This window comes from Muscardinus avellanarius (assembly GCF_963383645.1).
Source record: "Muscardinus avellanarius genome assembly, chromosome: 4".
Taxonomy (NCBI): domain Eukaryota; kingdom Metazoa; phylum Chordata; class Mammalia; order Rodentia; family Gliridae; genus Muscardinus; species Muscardinus avellanarius.
This window is the reverse complement of record NC_137789.1, coordinates 86,550,305-86,558,182: the sequence shown is the minus strand read 5'-3', so window position 1 is coordinate 86,558,182 and position 7,878 is coordinate 86,550,305. Positions and strand designations below refer to the sequence as shown.

The window sequence follows — 7,878 nt, the reverse complement described above, 5'->3', positions numbered from 1 at the left end:
GCACTCCTCTCTTAGAAATGAACTCTTATCAGAATTCCAATGATGCAAGTCATGGGGACACTTTGAGAATGGTCAGGATAAAACCAAACGTGGGTACCAGGTCCCGGTGCTACATTTTATAATAGGAGATAGGGGGATTAAAAATTCTACTTTGGATTATTTAATTTTTTAAAAAAGAGTGGGTTGTGTTTATGCTTTTCCCACCTTTTGGCGTTTATAGAATGCACGGAATTAAGACCATTTCCTTTTGCCTGACACTAGTAGTCTGGGGTAATATTTTGTATAAGAACAGCTGTTAGTGAATAAAATTACCCCAACCATGAGTAGGAGAATGTTCACATATTGAAACTCTGCTACCAAATGAATTTGGCCACTATTGTGATATTTTACTTGGGAGTGGGGTAAGTAAGGTCTTGCATAGTGCAGCTATTCCTTTCAAATAAAAAACATTTAGACAAAAAAAGAAGAAATATAAATATTATATAGAATTATTTTTCCCATTTTAACCTTTAGTACATATAATTGTTCTAGAAATAATGTAAATTCCCAAAATGTTTTTGTGCTACAAAATAATTCTATAAAATTAAAGATTTAGGGACTTACAGGAAGATGACAACAGGTAAAAGTGGTGCTTATGAGTCCCGCTAACAATTTATGTCTACTAATACAAAATCAGTGCCTTTCATAGTCAGAAAACACCATCAACAGAGAAACAAAATCCGTAAATGCAAGTGACAGAGAAAAAGAAGGCTGGAAAAATGAGACACGAGAAAGAAACCAGACTTCAGTGCTGCAGCCAGAGCCACGGCTTGGAGTTGCACGGGCGCCATCTTTCCTCACAGCACCAGTCTCCAGAGAGGTGGAGGACTCAAACGGAGCTCAGAATCAGAGAGGAGATACGTCAGCCTCACGGCCGAGGATGCAGCAGCAGCACCTTACTGCCAGCAGCAGCAGCGAGCTCACTGGAGCACTCAATAACCCAACAGGATTCAGAGAGGAGGGGCGGACAGCCAAGTGAGCACACCCTGCAGGGACTCAGAGCAGAGCTCAAAACCAGAGAAGAAATACTCCAGCCTCACAGCCAAGGATGCGCAGCGGCGCCTTACTGCCAGCAGCAGCGGCAAGTTCACCGGACGGCTCCAGGCCAACGCACTCAACAACCCACCAGGCTCCAGAGAGGAGGGGGTGGACAGCGAGCCGAGGTGAGAGGCTGCAGAAAAGCTGGGTGGAATTTGGCAGTTTTTTCGGCGCAGGGAACGTCTAAAGTTCCCAGGGGCCGGGCTCAGCACACCCTGCAGGGACTCAGAGTGGAGCTCAAAACCAGAGAAGGAATACACCAGCCTCACGGCTGAGGGTGTGACAATGGAGCCATAGCCAAACTAGCTGCGGAATTCACCATAGCCAAACTACGGAACCAGCCAAGATGTCCGTCAATAGATGAGTGGATTACAAATCTGTGGGATATGTACACAATGGACTTTTACTCAGCCATCAAAAAAAAAAAAAACCCTCAATTACATCATTTTCAGGGAAATGAATGGAACTGGAGGACATTATGCTAAGTGCGATTAGTCAGTCACAAAAAATAAGAAATCAGATGCTTTCCCTAATATGTGAAAGTTAGGGAGAAATGGCTCATAGGAGGAACTCTAGATGAAAAAGAAAATCCTATAGAGGAGCATATAAGGCAACCTAAAGGAGGAGAAAGGAGGGGGGAAGAGGAAAATCTCTAAAACACACAATGTACTTAAACATATCGAAGTCAACCACTAAGCCAAGCAAGGAAAGGAGGGATGGGGAGGGAATGGGGTGGGAATTGGGTAGGAGTTAAATCAGTGATGTGTACATGTATATACACACAAGTTTTTTTTACCACACTAAGATGTATGAATATAATGCACCAATAAAAAATTTAAAAAACAAAAACAAAATGAAACAAAACCAAAGATAACTACAATATTGCACTGGAAAGATGGTCAGAGCAGTGGATACAAACAAACTATGTGAATCATCACACAGAACTTGAAAAATGTTCTCATATATTCAATTTTATGGTTGCAAAATTAATAAACTTTTGACTTACTTTATATTTCTTTTTATTTTATTTTATTTATTTATTTATTTTTATGTGGGTCATATTAAAAATGGCATATATTTACACAGTGCTCTGTACCCTCTCCCCACTTTCCCTTTGCCCCCCTTGCAACAATGAGTGTCCAGGCTGACCATACTACATTCACACTTATACACATATTTAAAAGTAGTTCCTTCATTAATCAACCTCAGCTTTCTCTTCTTCTACCTTTCCTTTCTAGCTTTGCTGAGGTTTCTCCTTCATTACTGCAGTCCCTCTCATATCCCCAATACTCCCTAGTTTGGGAATATTAGAGAAAATATATGTCCCTTCTCTTTCTGTGCTTGACTAATCTTACTTAACATGATGTTCTCCAGATCTTTCCATCTTCTTGCAGATGATATGATTTTATTCTTTTTTATATCTATAAAGAATTCCATTGTGTGTATTTCCCATAATTTTGCAATCCATTCATCTGTTGATGGAGACCTAGGTTGGTTTCATATTTTGACTATTACAAATTGTTCTGTTATGAACATGGGTATGCATATGTTACTGTAGTTCTCTGATTTCAAGCCCTTTAGAAAGATACCAAGTAGTGGTATAGCTGGATCATATGGTGGATCTATTCCCAGTTTTCTAAGGAATCTCCACACTGATCTCCATAGTGGCAGCTGAATTAATTTGCACTCCCACCAACAGTGTAAAAGAGTTCCCCTTTCTCCACACCCTTGCCAGCATTTGTTGTTATTTGACTTCTTTATGCTTGCCACTCTGATTGGGGTTAGATGGTATCTCTGTGTAGTTTTGATTTGCATCTCCCTGGTAGCTATTTTTATCTCTTTTTTGTGAAGTGTCTATTCAATTCAGTTGCCCATTTTTTGATTGAGTTATTTGTTTTCCTAATGTAGAGTCTTTTGAGCTCTTTGTATATTCTGGATATTAGTCCTCTATCAGAGTGGTGGCTGGTAAAGATCTTCTCCCATTCTATAGGCTTTCTCTTTATGTTCTTTATGGTTTCCTTTGATGAGCAGAAACTTTTTGTTTGATACCATCCCACTTTTTAATTCTTGCTTTGATTTCCTGTACTTTGGAGGTCTTGTTGCATTGAATCTGTAGATCAAAGGATTATCTGAAACTATTTTGAAAATTTATAATCCAATAGACTGGAAAACATGGAAGAAACTGATAGATTTTGAACCATTTATAACTTACCTAAACTAAACCAAGAGGACATAGGAAGCCTAAGCCAACCAATAGCAAGCAAAGAAATAGAAACAACAATAAATCTTCTGCCATTAAAGAAAAGGCCCTGATGTGTTTCCAGCTGAATTCTACAATACCTTCAGTGAAGAACCAATCTTGATACTTCAAAACTTGCTCTGGGAAATCAAAAGAGATGGAATTCTCCCAACCTCCTTCTATTAGGCCAGTATCACATTAATACCAAAACCAAATAAAGATAAGTCAAGAAAATAAAATTACAGACCAATATTCTTGAAGAACATAGATGCAAATATTCTGAACAAAATACGAGCTATATGGACTCAAAACCATATAAAGAGAATTATATACTATGACCAAGTTAGTTTCATCTCAGAAAAGCCAGGATGATTCAACATATGCAAACCAATACATGTTATTCACCACATAAATAAAACTAAGAACAAAAGCCACATGATCATATCAATAGATGCTAAGAATGCATTTGACAAAATCCAACACCCAGTGATGTTAAAAACACTGCAGAAAACTGGAATAGAAAGAACGTATTTCAATATCCTTAAGGCAATATACAAAAACCAAAATCCAACATCATATTGAATGGAAAAAACACTGCAAGAATTTCCTCTAAATTCAGGAACAATGAATGATTCCCATTATCACCACTCCTTTTCAATATAGTCCTTAAGACTCTTGCTACAGGAATAAGACAAGAGAAATATATCAAAGAAATTCAAAGAAGAAAAGAGGAAATAAAATTATCCTTGTTTTCAGATGATATCATCCTTGATCTAGAAGACACAAAGAACTCAACCAAAAGACTACTGGAGATGATTAACCAATTAAGCACAGTTGCAGGATAAAAAATCAATCTAAAGAAATCAGTTGCTTTTTCCAATGATGTAAAAGACCTCTACAATGAAAGCTATAAAACATTAAAGAAAAAATTGAAGAAGCCCTTGAAATATGGAAATATCTCCCTTGATCATGGATAGGCAGAATAAATATCAAAATGGCCATTCTGGCAAAAGTGATCTATAGATTCAATGTAATTCATACAAAATAATGACATTTTTCATAGACCTAGAAAAATAAATTATGAATATTTTATATTTCTAAAATTGAATTAAGTTACTAAGTAAAAGCACAGCTGCTGAAATTATTGATTGTTGTGAGTGTTCCCAGTACTCCCAGCTATTATCCTAAGAACAGCCCAGAACATTTGCTTATGGTGTGAGAGGCCCTTGTTTGGAAACTTGGTACTGCCAATAAAATAAAGGGGAAAATTTTGGCAACTGAAGAGAAATTAATAAGACAGGACTGCAGGCATAGCGCTTAGAGTTAGAATTCTCTGGGTTCAATACAAGTTTCACATAAACAAACAATCAAGAAAATTACTAATAGGAGTATGCATGTAGCTCAGCGGTAGAGCATATATAGGTTCAATCTCCAGCACCACACAAAAATAATATATTAAAAATCCAAAAACCTATTGTGTCCAGGAGTACAATCTGTTTTACTAATTAGGTGATTCTATATGTGAGAGCTACATATATTTCATATAAATGCTAAGATTTCAATTCTAAAATTGCCACCAAAATATCAAGCCAGTTTTGGTTTTCATGACCCCACCATAACCTGAAACTGAGAATGGCAGAGAATCAGTAATGCTCAACTCCAGAAGCCATCTTAATGCTTGTCCTGAGGCCCCACTGGGTCAGGTCTCCCAAAATAAGGTGAGCACAAAATTTGTTACCCAAACAAGGTCACTGCTGCTGGGAGGAGCAGTTAATAATAATTTTTTTATATTTTTTCTCTCATATGTGGAAGTCAGAGATAAAGTAGGAAAGAAAGAAACTTCAGTTAATTGAGAGAGACCAGTAATTTAGTGGAAGGAGATTGGGGGATAAACAAGATAAAATAGGAGGGGAAAAAGGAGACTCAATAAAGAAAACAGTTGAAGTAATACTATGTCGATATATGAGGGTATCACTACCATCTCACCAACATGTACAGAAAGGAGCAGGTAGCTGGCAGAGATGTGGAGGGAAGCACTCTGAGTGCTGTATCAAGTGATATACCATTGTGTCACTTAGAATGGATGGATAATTGCTTTGATTATCATATCACTATGATGTATAATTATAATGTACCAATAAAATTATTACATTTTTCAAAAAAAATAAATGTTTATTGATGGAGCACAAGAATCGGTTCCAGTTTTGCAGAAGTTAAGCATATCTTTCCATTTATCCAGAAACTTCTGGCATATGCCTATTATCCTACTCTATTTTCTAAGAGAGTTTGTAAGATGGCTTCCTTATATCAAGTAAACTTAAAATATTCAAACATTTGGGACCTGGAGATGTTTTGTGTAGAGAAATAGAAAAGTTTTAAAATTAACTTTCTCTAAATTTAATTAAATCTTCTTGCATATAGCCTTAGAAAGCATAAACTGATATTTTTACAATGAACCTTTCTTTTTTCTCAGGTAAAATTTGAGACAACAGATCTCTCTCTAAACACTGCCATCAGCTGCATCCCAGAAATTTTCATTATTGAAAAGTTATATTTAGTTTGCAATTGCCTACCTGATTGGTTGCACATGTAAATTTACAGATGCTAAAGAATTTCTAAATACCATAGCTTTTTTCTTGTTGAATCATGTGGTGCATGGCTTAGAATTTTGCTTTTCATCACATATTTTTTCTTATATTTTATTACGCAACTGTTATTGTTTGGGTTATACATTAGGTCTTTAATGTAACTGTATTAATTTTTGAATATGTTTAGATGTGTAAACTGAGGTCTATTTTGCTTACTTTAAGATCCCCAGTTGTTCCAATATCATTTATTAAAAATATTATTTTCACTGAATTGTCTTTGCAAATGTGTTAACCAATTGATCACACTATGTGAGTCTAATTTGGACTTTCTACTCTGCTCAACTGATATGTCCGTGACTCTTTCCACCCGTGTCACAGCCCTCCTTTTAGGCTTTGAAGTAGGGCACTGGGCATGACTTGGTGTCAAGTGAAATTACAGATATGGCTTCAGTTCATTGATCTTGCCTAAAAAGAAAAGCTAATGCCCTCACAAAATCTATTACAATTATTTTTAACTGAATTATTGTTTTGAAATAATTTAAGATCTTGAGAATTCTCAAGTTACTTCATCTTTTATCTGCTAATGTTTTTTTCTATTTTTATTATTGCTTCAGTATCCTTTCCAGAAGACTACATTACATTTAGTCATCATGTCTCTTGAATCTTCTCCAATCCATTGCCTGTCTCTGGTTGTACTTGCATTTCATGACAGTTTTGATCAATCTACTTCAGGTAATTTGTAGATGGCCCCTCAATTTGCTTAAAAGTCATGTTTCCTCACAGTGGTGGACACATCTGTAATTATACTACTTGGGAGGATAAGACAGGAAAATGACAGATTCAAGGCCAACCTCAGCAACTTAGCAAGAACCTATTTAAAAAAATAAAGTAGAAAAAGGTGATAGTTGCTGCTTGGAGGTAGAATGGCTCTGTGATCAATCCTCAGTATAAAAAAACGCACCTTTATGATTACACTGGATTTATGTGAAAAATCCTGCAGATGTACTGACTCATGTTATTTCATCATATCAAAGGGTACACTGTTGAGCTGGAATCCTGCCTGAGCCGCAGGCCACGCGGGGCAGTAGTCGGGGAGCGAGCGGAGCACAGGCAGAGGCCTGAGCGCCCGAGATGTGGGGGCTGAGCTGCAGCTGGGTGCTTCTGGATGAGCCCCCCAAGACAAGGACGGCCTTGGGGGCAGGGGCGTCGCCGCTGGCTACAGCTGCGGCCCCGGCTCAGGTTCAGGGAGCAAGTTTCTGAGGTTGAAAAGAAGTGAATTCAATGTTTAATAAAGATGACGAACAACATCGGCTTGAAAGATGTAAATCGGGAGATTTACATTGGACTTGGGAAAGTCCAAAGGATCTAACTTATGCTTGAAGGAAGAGTTGAGGTCAGAAAAGAAATCTGGATTTGGGGACAATTTGGTTTTAAAACAGAATACACAGCCTTAAAAACCGGATGAGACTGAAGGCTGGGAGCCTCCCCAACTTGCTCTGGAAGATGTGGTGGCTGAGGTAGGGGACACCTCCAGCTGCAGCCAGCCCTGGCCAGGCTGGGAGGACGGCACCAAGGGCTCCAGCAAGTACACCAGCCTCTCCAGCTCAGCTCACAGCTCTCGGTGGAGCCTCAGGTCGGCGGGGAGGCTGGTCAGCATCAGATGGCAGAGCAAGGGCCAGCTGACAGACTCTCGGCAGGAGGCGGAGTGACAGGAGGCGGTGTGTCCGCCCAAGGGCCTTTGACCCTGCATGGGCCTTCAGGGCTGCTGGCCACGTGGCCTGCTGACAGCTCCATGCTAAGTTGTGGTCCTCCCAGAATAAGGACAGGGATCCACTGTGCTTGTGCCTCGCACCCAGTGGCTCCTTGGTGACTACGTGCAGGGTCTGCATTTGGTTCCTTATTGCAGAAATGCCCATCCGCAGGTTCGTGTTTGCCTCAACTGGGCATGTATAGTTTTGATGTCCCATAGATATC

General features: G+C 38.7%; 1 pseudogene across 1 annotated transcript; it reads left to right on the top strand.

Annotated features, from left to right (window-relative positions):
* The first annotated feature begins 7,035 nt into the window (after window positions 1-7,035).
* LOC308261882 (testis development-related protein-like) lies at window positions 7,036-7,613 on the top strand (annotated as a pseudogene). Its single transcript has one exon. The product of its transcript is annotated as a testis development-related protein-like (transcript).
* The last annotated feature ends 265 nt before the right edge of the window (window positions 7,614-7,878 follow it).